Here is an 18398-nt window from a genome sequence, read left to right as displayed (position 1 = left end):
AAGTGACAGGGGACAGGAGAGAGGGAATGGCCTCAAGCTCCACCAGGGGAGGTTTAGGCTGGACATTAGGAAAAATTTTTTCACAGAAAGGGTCATTGGTCCCTGGCAGAGGCTGCCCAGGGAGGGGGTTGAGTCACCTTCCCTGGAGGGGTTTAAGGGACGGGTGGACGAGGTGCTGAGGGACATGGGTTAGTGATTGATGGGAATGGTTGGACTCAATGATCCGGTGGGTCTCTTCCAACCTAGTGATGCTATGATTCTATGATTCTATGATTCTGTGATTCTATGATTCATGAGTCTGGAGTGAATTCAGAAGTGGAATAACTTTTACAATTGCCCTTGCAGTATGTAAGTTTGCCACGCTGAATTCCTCCTCTTCCCTTCCCAAATCCTTCCATGTCTCCAAGCAGCAGCTCCCTCAGCACCTTTTTCAGTCCATGCAGAGTGGATCACTTTCACGACACCACTTGCTAACCCCTAATTCAACATGCTCTGTTTATTCTTTGGACAACTCACTATTTCTGTATAGAATTCTGTAATAGAATGGGAATTCTGTATAGAATGGGAATTTTAATGATGAGGAACAAAACTGAACCCTAAAGAGCTGTTAGCCGTAATGTCCTTTCGGAAGCAGTTATTTGTCATTCACAGTAACAGGTCTAAAAAATGAGCATGTGAACGTCATGCATTTCAAAATAAAGACGGGGGGAGGGTACACTCTCACCCTGACTGAAATTGGTCCCACTTTGTGAAGTTTATTGTTGTCTTGATTGCAGAGAGGTTACAGGCTGCAGCAAAGCTCCCAGTGAATAGCCCTTATTATGTATTACATGCTGCATGATTTATGCTGAACATGGCACCTTATGATCTATATTTCCAGTATCCTTTCAGAATGCTTTTGTAACTTAGCTCAGCTTGTCCTCTCTTTAACCTTTATATTCAAAACATATTTACTAATATGCATATTTTACACATTCATATGGCATTCAGCCCTTTTGCCCGCTGACTCCACCTTCAAACAATATTGGAAGGCGTGCAGGTTTTAATGCATTCCTGATTTTAGTTTTTCTTTGAGAATGGACCAACTAGATGAAAAAGCTACCATAGCACTGTTCTTCATGAACTGCACTCATAAAAGCTGAAGAATAAGGGAAACGGAGCAAACCCATTGCCGTTACAGTTTAAAGTAAAATAATCTACACCAGGCCTCCCATAAATATTGTGGGAAGGAAGGCTGTTGCGTATTAAAACAGAATATTTCTTACAGACAGGATCATTTAGTAGTGATTAACCAAAGGAGATGTGGTAATCTAAGAACAATTCCTTCAGCTACAGATGTTTACATAAGCTGTGCAATAGGAATGCACTTTTGGGAAAGCCAGGGAAAACAGGATGATTTTAATATGGAAGACTGTTTGCTTGAGGAAATATATTTTTACAAGTTAACTTGAATTGTTTCTTAGCTTTCAAAAATGTCTAGCTGTTTTGTATCTTTCTAAATCCTTGTGTAAGACACTTGCAATTCAATTGATGGAAAATGCAACAGACGAGCCAGGTATTGCTACTAGAAGTAGTAGTTTTGTGGCATCAAGCTGATTATCTCTTTTTTTACCCCCTGAATGTCTCCCAAAGAACTCTATACCATAATCATCTTTATCAACATTTGCTGTGTTTGCACCCAGAATTGCTTTGGGTAAGATAACCAAGTACAGTAAGTATATATGCAAGTCTCTCTGCAAATCCCACTTTCTTCTAAGCCTATTTTTGCCTTAATGGGATTCATTGCTTCCCTAAGCAGCCCTTGTAATTTTCAGCAAGGTCCTTTAACTCATTTAATGTGCAACATTTGTTCATGCCTAATTTGTCTGAGCCAGGCCATGTTTGTGTTTTCCTTGAGATGCAGAAAGGTTGATTGTGAGGGTGGAACTGCCTGCCTCCAGTGAATATATTTCTTTCCGAATTACAGTAATTACTGCAGGTTTCATTTGGTTGGTGCTCTCCTCTGTGCCCCTCCTTGACAAGGTTAACAAGCAGAAGGTAACTGAACATCAAAAGATAAGTGCCTAATCACACGGGAAATTGTTGATAGTACCATTTCTCTGGTGGCGATGATAACATTCTGTACTGGATTCTTCTGCAAAGGCAAGTAGGAATTAAGTTTGCAATTCTAAGGATAGCAATTGTAGATGTCAATAGATTTGCATTACTGCCAGCTTGTATTCCTAATATGCTGCCTCTGCTAAATAAAGGCATGAAAGAAAATTAGAGACAGTTTTTCTCCTACAACATCTCCTCTCTTTTTTTAAAAAAAAAAATTACTGTAACCAACATTTAATAACAGGTAATTACATTCATTTAGAATATTTGCATTGAATTATAATTTCAGAATAGCTTTTCTTGCCTCCCTTTCTACCTCTCCAAACATGTATCAGCGCACATACATGTGTAAGCATGCATGTATTTACAATATATGTCACCAGGAATATATACATAATTATGTCTATGCATATACATATCTGATCTCTTTTTCTCCCTCTTTTGCTCTGTGTACATGTATTTATCTAGGCAAGGGAAAGGTGAAATTCTAGTTTCACCTTAAGAGATCCAGAACCATATAATAAATCTCATTTGTCCTTAAATATTGTGAAATTAGTTCCCTTGTAATGTACATACAGCCATCACAACCCCTCTCAAGCTACATTTGCTGACCTCAAACTCTTAAATGTAAAATTATGAAAAAAATCTACCTCTCAATTATTTTCTCCTGGTGACAACTGCATAATAAGGGAATAGATATTTTACTTTTAGCATAATTTCTCTTTGAAGTTCATCCCTTTAAAAACTTCTCTTACGATACCTTCTATCACCAGGCAATCCAGTGCTAATGATCTGGAAGACCTAATATCAAAAATGCCTTTTCTAAAGAGACAAGATTTATTTTTAAGATTTTATAAACCTCAAGTACTTCAGAAGACTCTCATAATTAGTTCAATGATCCGAGCTAACTTGTCTAACTCACGTCACCCAGAACATTTACAAAGGCTGCATTTACCCTGTTTTTTCCAATGATTAGGTCACTCTTAGCCATAACCATATTATATTAAGTCAGATTTTTAGAGATTATTCAAATTCAGATATCTCTATTTCTTCTGCAGCTGTGTGACTGTTTCTCACACTTGAGTGATAAGGTGGAAGTTCTCAGTCATGAAAATGGTATATTTATAATTATCCTATTACGAAATTAAATCTCACAGTATTTTATCAATAACTAAAAAACTTGATCTCATTTGCTCGTGTCTCAGAGAAAAGGAACTCCGGGGACTTCCAGAAAGTGGCATTTGATTTATCTTAGTTTGAGAGGCATAGAAGACTCCTTGCTTTCAACAGATGCTCATTTTAGAGCATTTTAAGCATGTATTTGGATGTGCAAAATCCTTTCAGGTATTCTAGGAAATAAATTTTATCTGGGAATTTTCATTAGAGGCCATAAAGAAGAAATTTCACATGTAAGGGATTTCCTTTTTTTTACATTGTAGAATAAGTAGGGGAATAGACCTCCTTTTCTGTGAAGAAAGAAGAATTTGTTTCCTTTTGGTCTAGCTCAATATATATATAAATCCCTTCATACTGGTTAACACCATAGAGGAAAAACTGTGCACTTTATTCACATCCAATCCATGATACGAAGATGTAGAGAGCTGGGTCGCAAGCCACCACCTAACACACTGACCTATAAAGCAGAGCAAAGAGAGAAGCATAGAGCAGCAGACTTATTTTGTTTCTTCTCAGAGTGAAAACCAGACTGCATCCCCACACTTGTAAACTCTCCATTCTCTTATTTGAAGCTGTGCCTGCCAGTCATGAGCTTGTATGCAGAAGTAGTTGCCTGGATCTAGGGGCTGCACAGAAGCCCAGATGCTTCTCCCTGACCTTCATCAAGTGTAGACAATACTAAGGGGGTAAAAAAGCAGGCAAAATAGTTCTTATAGAATTAGATGAAATCAGAAAAAATCTTGTTGTGAGCACAAGCTGAAACAGTGAATCATTGTTCAATAAGGAAGGAATCTTTTTGTGTGTACCCAAGACTCACTGACTTCAATGTGATCACTTGCCACACAATTTTTGAACCATTTGAGAACATCAGCAAGCCAAAAAAAAATCCTTATTCTGTCCCAAAAAGTAGGAGAAAGAAAGAAAGAAAGAAAGAAAGAAAGAAAGAAAGAAAGAAACAAACAAACAAACAAACAAACAAACAAACCAACCAACCAACCAACCAACCAATCAACCCAAGAAATGAGTTGCAGGTTGCTATTTGAATGATCTGTAACTTCACTGAGGATGAAAACCATTCAGTAGCAAGTAATGTTAACTAATTAACCTGGGAGGAACAGACATTCAGACCATTTGTCTGGGAGATTTAAGGTAGGTTTCAGCCAGACATTCAAAGGTAAAAGCCAAAGCTTTTTTCGTAGTCTGAGAAATGAGGTCGACACAACCAGGGAGGCAATTCAGAGAAACTAAAGATGCTTAATTTATATGCCTGAAGCAGACAGTTGTGAATCTCCCCTGTGGTGAATAACAAGAATGTGTCAATGCTTTTCCACAGTAAAAGAATTGTTAACTGCAGAGCTGCAATGTCAAGAAAAAACGACTTCATAAAAATACTCTGGAGAAAAATGGAAAATTACTTTTTTTTTTTTCTGTCAGCAGGTAAATAGTACTTTCTTGATTATGCAGTACATACACTAGAAGAAATTAACACAAGGTAGAGTTCAGTCAAAATAATGAACTTCAAAACAGAACTTGTCCTATCTCTTTTAAAATTAAACAGCCCACACAAACACTTCAAAAGAATCCCAGAAACCCAAAAACTGGCTGTGTTCTGATAAACAGCAAAATTTAGAATTAAGTAACAAGTTGTGCAACATGTACAGTAAAGAAGAATAAATTCTGTAATAGCAACAATCTTTGCACATGGAACAGAAGACTGTATTTTTGTGGGAGGTGAGAATATTTAATTTTATGCCACAATATTCTGTTTAAAATCATTTTGTGAGAACACAGAGGGTAAGAAAGAACACCCTAATGAGGTGTTATGCTGGCTGCATTATCATGGAGTTAAACTCCCATTTTCCAATGAGTATGTGTACTGTCAAAAATACATCTACAGTTGAATCAATGCGTATTTCCACCAACTCTTTTTGACTGAAGATAGTCCTATTCAGATAATGCAGTATTACTGACACACAGAAGGCTTTTCAGGTCATGGGTTTCTGCTGATTTACATGTAGATTACTATCCAGAGCTGCACAAGCTGCCAAGCTCATTTCACTCCAGATGAAGAAAGAAGAATAATTTTCAGATTTTTATCTCAAATTTAAATGGGTTTTCATTTTATAAGAGGACAGGTTTGATGTTATGTTATGCTTATAAATATACTTAAACCCCAGCTAGAGCTTTGCACAATGTCTCATAACACCCGAAATAAAGGATCCTGAATATATGGGCTACAAAGATTGAAAGAAACTGATGTTTTTATGTTTTACTTCGAGGCCAGTTAAATTGAGTCCCATGGAAGATTCAACTGGTTGAAATACACAGAAAACAAGCATTTAATGAAATCACTGAATGATGTATTACATTTCTCAGTGCTACTGAGTGTATCTCTTCAATGACTATTTTACTAATGGCATTCTCGCTTCATTCCAGCCTAAATTCCAGGTGAGTTTCATTTTATCTGAAACTGGCTCACTGTTCACTTTCAGCTAGCAATAACCTACCTTTCAGAGTACCACAAAATCTCTGAGTTTTTCTGGAGCGTCTGTCCCGCACCTTGCAAAATAATCAGCTGTTTCCTTCACAGTGTTTCCATGTGGGTTTATTCCTACTTTTACAACAGCATGCCTGTGGAAGAGGAGCATTAAATAAAGTAGACAGGATCCTATGAAAAAGACACTGTGCGCACATTGTTTACCTTGTGAATGAATAGCTCTGACTCTCCTTCCCTGCTTCTTCCTTCCTTCACATCTGCCTTGAGTATTATTCTTCACAGAGCTAAAAGTCTAGTTCATTTCATTCCAAACCTCTGTATTTGTGCCTAAGAAGATGCAGAGATGGACAATACCACTTACTGGCCACTCTGAACAACCCACAGGGCTTGACCCCTCCAAGCTGCCTGTCTCCAAACACAACACCACGTGCTTTCAAGTGTTTATTCTGTGAGACAACAACGGCGAGTGCTGCAAACTAGCCATCCTCTACATCGGAGTTTTTTCATCACATAAAGCAGGAAAACACTATCCTCTGATGGGGTCTGGAGTCAAGGATTTTTAAGCACTCAAACACATTTAGAGAGAGGCAGAGGCATCGCAGCAGCAGAGTCAGCAGCCAAGCCCAAGCGATCCATTAAGTGTAAAAGGTTTTTGCCTTGAGAGTTCAGGGTCTCAGTGGGGGAACTGTTGAGCAGTTCCATGCAGCAGGTGGCCTCTCTTGCCTTTAGTGAGCATCCTAAAAAAAACTAGGGGGGAAAGCCCATTTAAACACCTGAAATATGATAGCTGTCATGTGTGTGGAGGAAAGCTATGTGCATATGCTGCTGTCTGGTTTTATTACCTTCAGAAACAGGCCCCACTGGAGACACAATATGGAAGTAGAACATAGTTGACTTTCCTATAAATTATCCATTCCTTTCTAAGTCTGCACATTTTATCTGATCTATTAGATATCCAGTAGGTAAAGAAGAGCTTTATAGACAGTGAAACTCTCTCTCTCTCTCTTTCTCTCTCTCTTTCTACCTATGTGTGTTCTGGAACTGCTGAACTAGCTCCATTGAATAACTTTCTGTCTATTCACCAAGAACAGTTCTTAAAAGAATGGGAAAGAACCCAGTTAAAATTGAATCTGATAAAAACTGCAAACAGTAGACATTTAGAATGCAGGGTTGCTTTTGGTATTAGCACAAGTACCACCTGAATTCTCAATACCCATTTCTGCCTAGATAGGCATACTGTAAATATTCAGTAAATGCACATAGCACATCCAGTTGGAATGGAAATGGTATGGTATGCAGGCATATGCAGAAAAACACATGTATGTGTACAGGAATGCAAAATACTCAAACAGAAAAAAAAAGACTTCTGAGAAACTCATTTCATCTGCACTGTGCAGTTTTGTTGTCCTAAAGAAAACCCAAGTGCAAGTGGAAGTCCAAAACCAATAAATTGATCGGCTGCACACCCGGTCGCAGCAGCTTTAGTCTCATGACTTCACGGACCAAGACAGGGAGAGAAGAGGATCCCAGCAGCATCTCTCAGCTCTCAGTAACACTGAGCTCTTCATCTCTCTGGGAAGTACAGAGCTTTCTGCTTTCTGCCCAAGAAAATCATGGACTAGAAAAAACTTATCTTTACTGAAGAAAAATTATATGCTGTTAGTTTATTTTGTTTTAATAGAGCATTACAAATCTGAGAAATAATTACAGCTTGCTTTTGCATGAAACAACCAAGTAGTCTTAGCTGAAAGAGTCTCTACCATATACTCACAAAAGGACTTAGTTTGTGTCTCATATCTCATTATAAATGTCTACCCTTTTTACTGATGAAGAGGTAGCCAAATTTCTAGTTAAATGGCTGAAAATCCAGAAGGCACAATAGCCATTGGGTATATTTTTCACAACACCTTTTTTAAGACTTGTCGTGTCTGTCATAAACTAAGTCATTGAAAAGAACCCTATGACTAGCCTGATTCAGTGTATTCAGTGCTAACTCTCTTCTCATAATGAGAAAAATGTTTTAATGTCAGTATGAGTAGTCTCCCCAACAAAATGAACTGATGTTATTACAGCCAGCTCTCTAAACACAATACATTTTTAATGAGGAATATGTGATCCTAGCTCAGAGCCTATTCCTCCTACTTGCTTTCTTTCCCCTCCCTCAGTTCCATGAATCAGTTTTAAGGATGCAAAACAAGCTGCAGTCACTGTTCTGTACTGACTTTAGTCTGTCCCCAATGTAGATCTGAAAATTTCGGATTGTCTGGGAGAACAAGTCAACAGTGCTTTTAATTTTGTTAAATAGCATGCAAATAGCTCCTTCTGGTCTTGAAGTAGTAGGCCAGCGTGTGTTTATTTATCATCAGGGATTTGTACTAGGTAAATCTGACTTGCACTTCATTACTGTTTGCAGTCCTTTCTCTTGCTGTTTATCCTCACATCTGAAAGGAATCTGACAACAGAAAAGTTGGATTTATAAATGGATTAACATTGTGTCCCACAAAGATAACTGAAGAAATCAATGACCTCCCCCTGAGAGCTATATCATCTGCTTCATAAGGGCTGTTTTACAAGATTTTCATTTGTGTATCATCTATAATAACTATGCTCTGCTGGTTATTTTTTTGTGCACTGATATGTGGTGTAGCATTTCACACATGTAGATGTTTTGATTCCTAAATGAAATCATAGAAATCAAAGCACTTCAGTCTTTTCGTACTTGGAGATTAAGTGAACTTCTCTACAATATAAACAATAAAGTAAGTAACCTGAGAACTGTAACGTGTGTCACTGGTTTTTGGAAGGAATACCAAATGGCAGACTCTGAAAGCATTGTTATAACTTGGAGGAGAAGTTTTCATTTTATTGCTTTCTAATCACACATGACAATGGAAAATGAAATCTGATAGGAAGGCTATTTCAGGACTCTCGTGAGCAACAGAAATGACTGAAATAATTTTTATTGAGTTCAGATGTGTTATCTCTGTTGAACATTTTTCCTTATTAGGTAGCATGTCACCTAAGAGTCTGTGTTCTGTGAAACAATTAAAATACACCCACATGAACGGTGAAATTAGCGGAAAAGTATAGAAAAGTAATAGGTATCAAACATACTCTATAAGAATTCACTGGCTGTTCAAAAGGACAGTATTTTATGGGCTTCTTCAGGCAGTTAAACAACCATGTCAGGAGCAGAAGTAGAGACACCAGGTGAAAACTAATACCAATAGAAAACAGCTAGCTCAAAGTATCTAGTAAGCAATAAGACTTATGCAGCCAGGCATCTGCAATTGCTGGCATTGCTGTTCGGGTATTAGTTAACTCTAACATAAAACAGAGTATCATATATGTACTTAAATTGCTAGGTTTTCAGAAAGAAAATTAATTCAAAATACTGTTAACGGTTATAATTTTCCCCTGGAGGATAGATATGCGAAAGAATGAATTGAATTGAACTTTTAGATAAGGAACTTCTTATTCAGACTTTGTTCTTTATATGATTATTGGTGATATTACTATGAATTATCAGCTAATGTCTGGGCTATACCACTGTTTATAGTCAAATTCAATAGTCTGGTTAATGATTACAATCCAAAGATTTATATGCATAATAAAATATTAGGCTGTGCCTCAAAGACATATAATAGTGTAATTTCACTAAGAAAAAAAAAATTATTTAGTATTGCAAAATTCTCCTCCTTTCCTGTCCCTCCTGCTTCTGAAAAAATTAAAAGAAAAATCACATTCAAATATTATCTTTTTATAAGCTGATTTTGGCCTCATGCTAATGAAATCCTCCTCAGAAGCTAACTGTAGTGGTAGGAGGCTACTGCTTTTTTACATCCTAAGTTATGTAGCTATAAGATGAAGTCAGAAAGGAAAATATGTTAATCTTTTTGGGGATAATTCTCCTCTACAAAGGATTTTTTTTGGTTTGTTGTGAATGCTTGATGAAGTCAGCAACATCTTTTTCTTTCTCGTGTTTTCTGCAAACAGCTTTCAATGCATTGATGCAGAACTTCATCATTTGGCAATAGCTTTTCTCAAGGAAGAAAAAATCTGGGTTCTGTTTTTTATACTGTTTTACTAGACAGACTTAATTTTAACTACTTAACTTAGGGCATTTTTCCGTTTTCTTTTCTGTAAAATTGCAGTAATGCACGTTTTCCATACACAATAAAACATTTTAAGATCTATGAGCAGACATACTTCTATTATTACAAATAATAATATTGGCAAATTATTCTAAGTCTCTCTCTCCCCTCTGTAGGTAGGTAGGCAGGGGTATGATAGGTGTGCTAACAATATGTATAACCTGAAGGAAGACATTTTCTCATCTTGATCCAATGGATTTAATTGTCAGTCATTAATAAACAGGATCCTGCAGCAATTTTTCTCTAATTTGTATTCAGGGTAGCAGTTTAGACAGTATAGAATTGTATTTGTTATCTCATTTTTGTGAATAGTCTGCCAGAGGCTCTAGATCCAAATTCTCTAAACTTGGCAGCTATCTGTATCTATTTAACAAATTGATAGTCTATGTCATTTTTCAGGATAACCATTGCATATCTTTTCTTAACTCCAAAATGTCACAGATGACATGCTTTTTTTTTTCATAGTGCGTTGAAAAATAAATGTACACGTGTCAAAATGATAGCAAAGATTCTTTCAGAGTCTAACTCCAGGTTTACTTGTATGTTTACAAACCTGAGGCATTCTTCCACAGTGCAATTAAAGACCTTGACAAACATACCCTAACTCATAGCTCACTGCTCATCTTGAAGAGTATTTATTGAAAATCCATTGGAAATTTTGTCCTGCGAATTGTCCCTGTGTTTATGACTGTATCTTGGTTCTGCTTGTCTTGCTGAAGAATAACATCTTATTATAGTAATGGAACAAGTACCTTAGTATAATAATGTGGCATAGACTATAATACTGCTTCCTCAAAATGTCAGTATACTGTTTAATACAACCGCCTGGGGAATCATCAGCAAGCTAATTGTTACGTTGAGAGAGTGCTTTAATATTCATGGTGATGTATTTTGCCGTGCTGAACCTTAATCCTCAAGATTCAACGCTGTATCTGTCTTTATTTTTTTTTTAATATGCTGTACATAATCCTTGAACTAAATTATGTTGAGTTGTAAAGTCTGCCTACCCTGCACTGCTGTCCATACTACAGCACTGTTTCTAGAACTATTTATAGCCTCGCTTCGTGGCACTGATCCTTATTCCAATAGCTGACCCTTCTCTGTTCTTGATGTTGTCCTTTCATTTTCTTTGTGTGTTTGCTTCTCCTCTCCTCTCCTCTCCTCTCCTCTCCTCTCCTCTCCTCTCCTCTCCTCTCCTCTCCTCTCCTCTCCTCTCCTCTCCTCTCCTCTCCTCTCCTCTCCTCTCCTCTCCTCTCCTCTCCTCTCCTCTCCTCTCCTCTCCTCTCCTCTCCTCTCCTCTCCTCTCCTCTCCTCTCCTCTCCTCTCCTCTCCTCTCCTCTCCTCTCCTCTCCTCTCCTCTCCTCTCCTCTCCTCTCCTCTCCTCTCCTCTCCTCTCCTCTCCTCTCCTCTCCTCTCCTCTCCTCTCCTCTCCTCTCCTCTCCTCTCCTCTCCTCTCCTCTCCTCTCCTCTCCTCTCCTCTCCTCTCCTCTCCTCTCCTCTCCTCTCCTCTCCTCTCCTCTCCTCTCCAAGTTGTGACCATTATTCATATCTGGGAACCTGATTATTCAGTTCATGCCATAGAAACCCGCCACTGTGCCCAAATTCCTGATAGAACCAGTCTGATTTACTGTTCATCTCAAACACAGCAGGCATATTCCAACTGTGTTGGCATCTTTCTTTGTCCTTCTCTTGTCACTTGCTTCTGATCAAGTATGGAATTGATTTTTTTTCAGATCTTACTTTTTGCATATAAAGCTGTATGTGACCTGTTCGTTGAGCATGCTGTGTTGACTGTCTCTGTGTCATTAGAGTATAAAACTCTACATGTCAGCCCAACATTGAACTGCATTGGTTTGATAAGCATCACTATACCTATCATCTGATTTCAAAGTGACATACCACTGCACCTCAGAACATTCTGCAAGAAAATAAGTGTGATGTTTGGATTGTTTGATCCTTCTCTGAAAAAAAGGGGCATGATTACCCATATTTTACTGAAGATTCTTCTGCTTGCTTAACAACATTCAGTTCTATTTGCTTTTAAAACAGCATCCAATATTTTGAATAGCATGTATGAAAAAATAACATCAAATCAAGCAGCAACGAATGATATTTCAAAAACTGCTTGGAAATTCACCAAGAATTATGTTGTCATTACCATTGCTCAGCTGTATAATAAGCAAGATTCAGACTTTGTGTCAACAAAGAGGAAACGCAAAGAGTGCTTACCCAGTTCTCGGAGATTAAGTAAATGAGAGGTAGAAAATGGATAAAGATCATCAGATAATATAGCCCTACTCTTTCTTCTTTTCTTTCTATTCAAGGTGACTGGAATTGAGTCAGCTGCTTAACAAAAAGAGAGAGCAATGAAGAGAAAGAGCATGAGGTACATTCTGATAGACTTTAGTCCATCTCTTAGGGTACATCCTTTTGATCATGTTATAGAAGAAAACAATTCAGAAAAGATTTTTTAAAGTTTCCTGTTAATCCCAACTAGAGATATATGACATTCTAATTCAGGCCTTATTGTGCAAATTGTGTTATGAAAATTGAAGTAACCCCAAGGCACAGACAATATAAGTACATAAAGCGCCTCTGGGCATGGCTGTGATGCAGGAAAACATCATGCAGATGTTTTAATTATTCAAGGAGTGATTCTTTTGAAAGGTTATACATGTAGCCTTTCAATGATATTTTAACTTTCAGTAGTAAGAGCTATGTAATTTAGCCCCAGTTAAGAGTCAAAATGCGGAATTTTTATCTATCAAAAGACACTTTTGTGAAATAACTTCGTAGTATATAATGATGCACAACGGTTATTTTTATTTTTACCTAAACTCAGCTCAAATTGAATAAAAGATTTTTAAAGAGCAGAGTTTTCCCAAGTGGAAAAAAGAAAAAGGAGAATAGAAACTTATAACAATTAAAACAACAAAGGTATGAATATTCGAGGACTGTAGGTACTAATTGATTATTACAAAGGACTATGCAAAATGAATTTCCAGGGTGACCTCCATGCCCTGCTCAGGCATATTCACTGTATGGTGTTACACCTGCCTTTCTCATCACCTTTGCTATTCATGATTTTCCAATTATATTTCAGGATTTTGATGGAAGTTTCAGCTGCCAATCAAGAGGCAGAAGTTAACAGATACTGAATTGTTAGAAAATATGGGAATTTTTAAAAGGTCAGCTAGTCTTCAGACTGAGAACAGAGCTGAAGCTGGTAAAACGGAATTATGTTTAATAAGCAAAAAAATAAATAAATTGACATGACTTTGTAAAAAACTTCTAATTATTAAATTAAGAAATGAAAAGGAGAACTAAATATAAAATCTTCTATAATTATGTCTTACGAGTCAGTGTTAAAGTAGGATTATGGAACAAGAAGGAAAAACTAGGCAGATTGGGATTGACCAGTCAAGGGAAAAATGGAACCAGTAGGATAAAATGAATAGACAAAGAATAAATTATTGCAGAATTATGGATCTATCAGTTTATGAAGTACATAGCACAGGAAGATAAAGAAAGAAAAATAAAAGGGTGAAAATGATGGAAAGTACTGCACATTAGCTGGTTGAACATATTAAAGAATACATGAATGAAGTGAAAAAATAAGAAGCGGGAAAAGATCCTTCTGTTGCACAGAACACAACAAAAGCATTTTTAGGAAAGATGTTTGTAAATATAAGAAAGACCAATAAAGTATAAAAATGACTGACCACAGGGCACTTTAATCTATTATTTGTGTCTATATAAAGTAAGGAATAGCAAAACAAGACCTGTGTTCTTGCATGTAATAATCAAAAAATATGTAATAAAATGGATTTTGTCTCTGAAAACAGTTATTTTTCTTTCTATAATAATTTTCTATCTGGAATGTAAAATATACTGTGAAAATTGATTGAGCTCAAACTAAATACTTAAATTGTCATATTTCACTACTACTTATAATTGCTTGAATTCACCCAGAAGTATTGGCCAGTATTTTTCAAATATCACTGCACATAGCACTGTTTTGCTATTATTTCTACAGTAAATTTGTCTCCTTTTTGGTACTTAGGCAGGCTACTTCTTTCTTGGCAGGAGTGTTTTCAAAGAGCAGTAGCAGAAGGAGTGATTTGGCACTGGAGACATTCAGTGCTGGACTGTGAGACCGTGAAGACAATGAGTTTTGACAGCAGAACTCAAAGAATAGCTTGACAAGAAAAGAGGAAGGAAAAGGAAGAGAGGATAAACAACAAGGAAAGGGATGACACAATAAAATTGCTTACCCTGACTTTCCCAAAGCAGTGATCTTTAACAGCCAGACAGCCAACTTCAGCAGTGACCAAAGAGAAGACCTGAGATACTCTTTTAGTTGTACAAGAGTATCTTTTTGTCCTACCCTTCTTCATGTCCAGTGCTGCTGCCTGCTGATGTTCACATGCTCTGTCATCCACCATTCAGAAAAACTCATTTTATTCCATGTCATTCTCTGCACGTTGCTTAAGCATCTGACGTGTGTAGGGTATCCATCATCTTTCTCACGCCAAGTCCCAGTAAACTGCTGCAAATAAACAGCAAGTCTCCTTCCTCAAGGAAAATTATAAATCAATCAATCAATCAATCAATCCAGAGGGATGAACACATAGAAACTTGGGGTAGGAATCTTCTTCTCAGACTTTCTTTCCAAGAAAGCCAAGGAGGCATGAGCCTCTTGGGAAACTATTTAAGGTCTCCTGTCTTCTGGTTGTGCAGAAATTTGAAGCAATGAAAGCGCAGCCTACATGTGAGTATGGCCTGTGATCCAAGAGATGTGGGTCATCTAAACTCTTTAGGGCTCAGTACTGCTGTGTGGTCCACAGTAAGTGGTATCTACTGCTAAGAAGAGATGAACTTGCAAAACTTTAATTGAATTGCACAACTGTGCATAGTGATGTTGCAAGGTCAGAGGACTTATCATAGCAATGAACAGGCAATTCAAGAGAGGAGAAAAAGAAAAGAAGTTTTATATTCTTGTATTTTTCTTATCCTGAAATATTGCTTACGTAGCTTTGAAAGTCTTATGGATGAATACCTTTGGTGAACATGCACAGCTTAAGTACACTTTGTTTATTTTGGGGGGAGGGCAGAAAAGGGGATAAAGACATGGGGTTACTGAGAAATGTGTGTTTGCTGCTGGTATAATCCTTAGCCAAAACAGTCAACAATTTTATAGAACAGAGAAGTACCCCAAAACTTGGTTTTCTGTCTACCTATACAGAGGCAAAACACTTTCCTTCCAGACTAGCGGAAACCTAGAGAAAAAGTAATAATTTTTTAACTTTTTTAAATGTTAACCTTCTAAAAGGGAAGATTAAATTCTTTTTTTAAGTTCAAACTGCTTTGCTAATTCCTTAAAAAATGTGGTCATGCATGTACATATCATGGTAAAGTATGAGAGCCTTTTTTCCTGCCTGTGATTTTTGCACTGCTTAGCATTTTCTACTGACATTATGAAACTCGAAAGGTCTGTATTTCATTTTCTTTTTAAAGTGCTTCTCATCCTTTTCTTCAGCCTGAGTTATGAAGACCAGCCTACTGTGTTCATTGACAGACCCTTGCAGAAATTCCACAAGCAACAAATAAATGGGTTTGTCATAATGTTTTTTATCCCTGCTAGCTCCATGTTTGCAGTTGAAACCACACTGATTGATATAGATTTCCATTCACAGGATTATTATATTTAAAACTGATGTTTCTCTTCAGTGCCACGATGAAGAGTGTGTGTTCAAGGCAAGGAAGGTTCTTGCAGCCCAATAAATATCTAATATTATATAAAATCAGATCTAATACTGTCTCAAATACACAATAACGACCTTGTTTAGGAGCTACTGGGTTGGGCCACGGCTACTTAGGTGACCTACATATGACCTAGACACATGTACATAAGTTAATATGCATTACTCTGAAAATCAAACAGGTCATTAATTTTTTCCTCCTTCAACTCTTTGCAGATAGAGAGGCATTTAAACTACATTCTGAAGCCTCTAGTAGAAACTCTTGCCTGGGTTATAATCATAGCACATGCCTCCAAATAAACCTACATTAGCACTATTCAGTGTGGTAATTAAGATAGAAAAAGGCAGTATTAAGCTGCATGGCCTATCAGTTTCCCTGGGGAGGAAAAAAAGGACTAACATGACTTGAAATGTGTTTGAGGGGTTTAGTTAGCCTCCAATTAGCAGCAAAGTTCCTCCATTAAAATGCATAACAAATACCAGCTTACATGTCCCTGAACCCTTCCTTATTTACATCCTAATTTCAGATGGTTCTTTTATTATAGCATATATCCCAAAAGCTACCACTGACTTTTAATTACACTATACAGTTATTGCTGTCAGGTGGTGAGTTGGAAGGACAGAAGACTCCAGGGCACATCTGAGTGAACCACAAGAGCTCAGCCCTTAACCAAAAGCAAACAGCAGAACAAAGGCAAACATTCTAGGGACAATCTACAATAAAATGAAGGCCAAATGGTCATCTCTCTTTAACCTGCCATGAAATCCAAAGAGTTTACTGAGGCAGCCAGACAGAAGTATAGGGACTGGGAACATGAAGAGGAACAGAATGTGACTTGTGTTTGACTACTTGCACTCCTTCAGATTCAAAAAGGACAAATTTCTTTTTTCCCTGCTACTGTTATGGATCTCTTGTTAGAAAGGTCATATTGGGGGTTGTTTGCTGAAGATTTCCATGCTGTGCCAATATAATTATTATATTGAGGTAGGTGGAGAAGCATATTAGGCAGTTTTTGGCTTCTGTCTTTGCATTTGTTTTAATTATTTCATGTCTGCTGGCCATCGTCCACTCTAATTCTGTCTATGTGAGAGACCTGACTTTGCAGGTTGGCTGCAGTGGTTGATTACGTTTTGAAGCAAAGAGGTTTTCATCTGTCCTTGGGACTGCTGGATGGTGGTGGCTGCTGATTCCAAATCAGGAGGACATAAAGCAACCACTAGTGAAAAAATCATGGTCAGAAGAGCACAGAGAAAGCAAGAAGGTGGTTGTGTCACCCATTTAGAACCCAGGCGCCTGCCCAAGCTGTCTGCTGACATTATCAAAACCACAGCTAGATGAAGATTTACATAAGCATCGTAACAACACGAGCAGTATTACACTGAGTATCACTTTTATTTATCTATTTATTGCCTACATTTACAGAAAAATAAGCAAATTAGGCTGAAAAGAGCTTGGTTGGCTTTTTCTGAGCTTGTTCCCTCGCATGGCAAAAACATGACAGAACAGCTGATGTACAATAACACACTGCATATCCAACTAAAAATGTATTGTTCAGAAATTTATTTCTTTGCCTACTGTTCCCTTTTTCCTTTTCAAAATTTTCTTTCCTGTGGGACTATGGAGTGCTTAATAGTCAAGTGAAATATATGATACGCAACAATCCTCTCTTTTCTTTCCTGTCTATCAGTGCAACTGTGACATCTCCACTGCATGGCCAAGTCACACAGGAATTATATGGGGATTGTACTGAAGGCAGAGACGTTTCATTTTGTTGCAGTTGTATTTTGAGGATTTGTGCAGAATGATCTTGTCTATCATCCTCACATGTCTTCTCAAAACCTAGTCATTCTTCCTTAAAGGAAAAAACATGCAAGCACACAAACCCACTCCTTTTCTTTCCTTACATGTTTACAAAATATTTTCTAACAAAAAATAGCATTGTTAGCTACTATGACTTGTCTTTCTTCACTTTAAGACAGCTATAGTTGTGAGTTAGGAATCACGATCAGTGCAGACTTCTAAAGGCTTTTTTCTTCCAGTTTGCTTAACATCTACCTGGGAAATTTAGTTGTCTTGGAATGCAGTTCTGAAGGACAGACGTATTTTAAAGAATTCCATAGCAAATATTAAATTTTCTAAGATAATAGAAGCCTGGAAAGGTAATGGGCAACAATCATTATAATGGTAGGTCAAAGGACACTGAAATTCCAATTCAGTAGTACTGCAATCAAGTGCAAGCTATATTCCTGTGCTGAATTTGGCTATGAAGTATATAATAAAAATAGAACAAGGGTCAGAGTAAGCTATAAAGTAACAACATGAGATCATACAAAGCAGCTACTTGGAAGTCCTAGTCTGAATTGTCTAACCAGCTGAAATCAGTACCATTTAGGGCATTTTCTGAATACTTAGAGGTACTGAAATTTCAGCTGAAGGTTTAAAAATGAGATGCCAAGTTAAGGTGAAGGAAGTTACTGAGGGAGTGAAGAGATGAATAAATACCACTATAATACTACGCATTGCTGAAATATAATTACTTGTGTTTGTTAAGGTTAATATTCTCTTTTCTAGGTAAGCTGGAATGAATTGAACATTAAGCCTAAAGCAGAAGTCAGTCACTGAATAATATTGCTTTTCTGATGCTGGAAACTCAGTATGAAATGTTTTTTAATCATGTCATTAACCTACAGCACACAGGTACAAATCAACAG

The sequence above is a fragment of the Phaenicophaeus curvirostris genome, chromosome 3 (genome assembly GCF_032191515.1).
Source record: "Phaenicophaeus curvirostris isolate KB17595 chromosome 3, BPBGC_Pcur_1.0, whole genome shotgun sequence".
In the NCBI taxonomy this organism is placed as follows: domain Eukaryota; kingdom Metazoa; phylum Chordata; class Aves; order Cuculiformes; family Cuculidae; genus Phaenicophaeus; species Phaenicophaeus curvirostris.
This window is presented reverse-complemented; position numbering follows the sequence as displayed.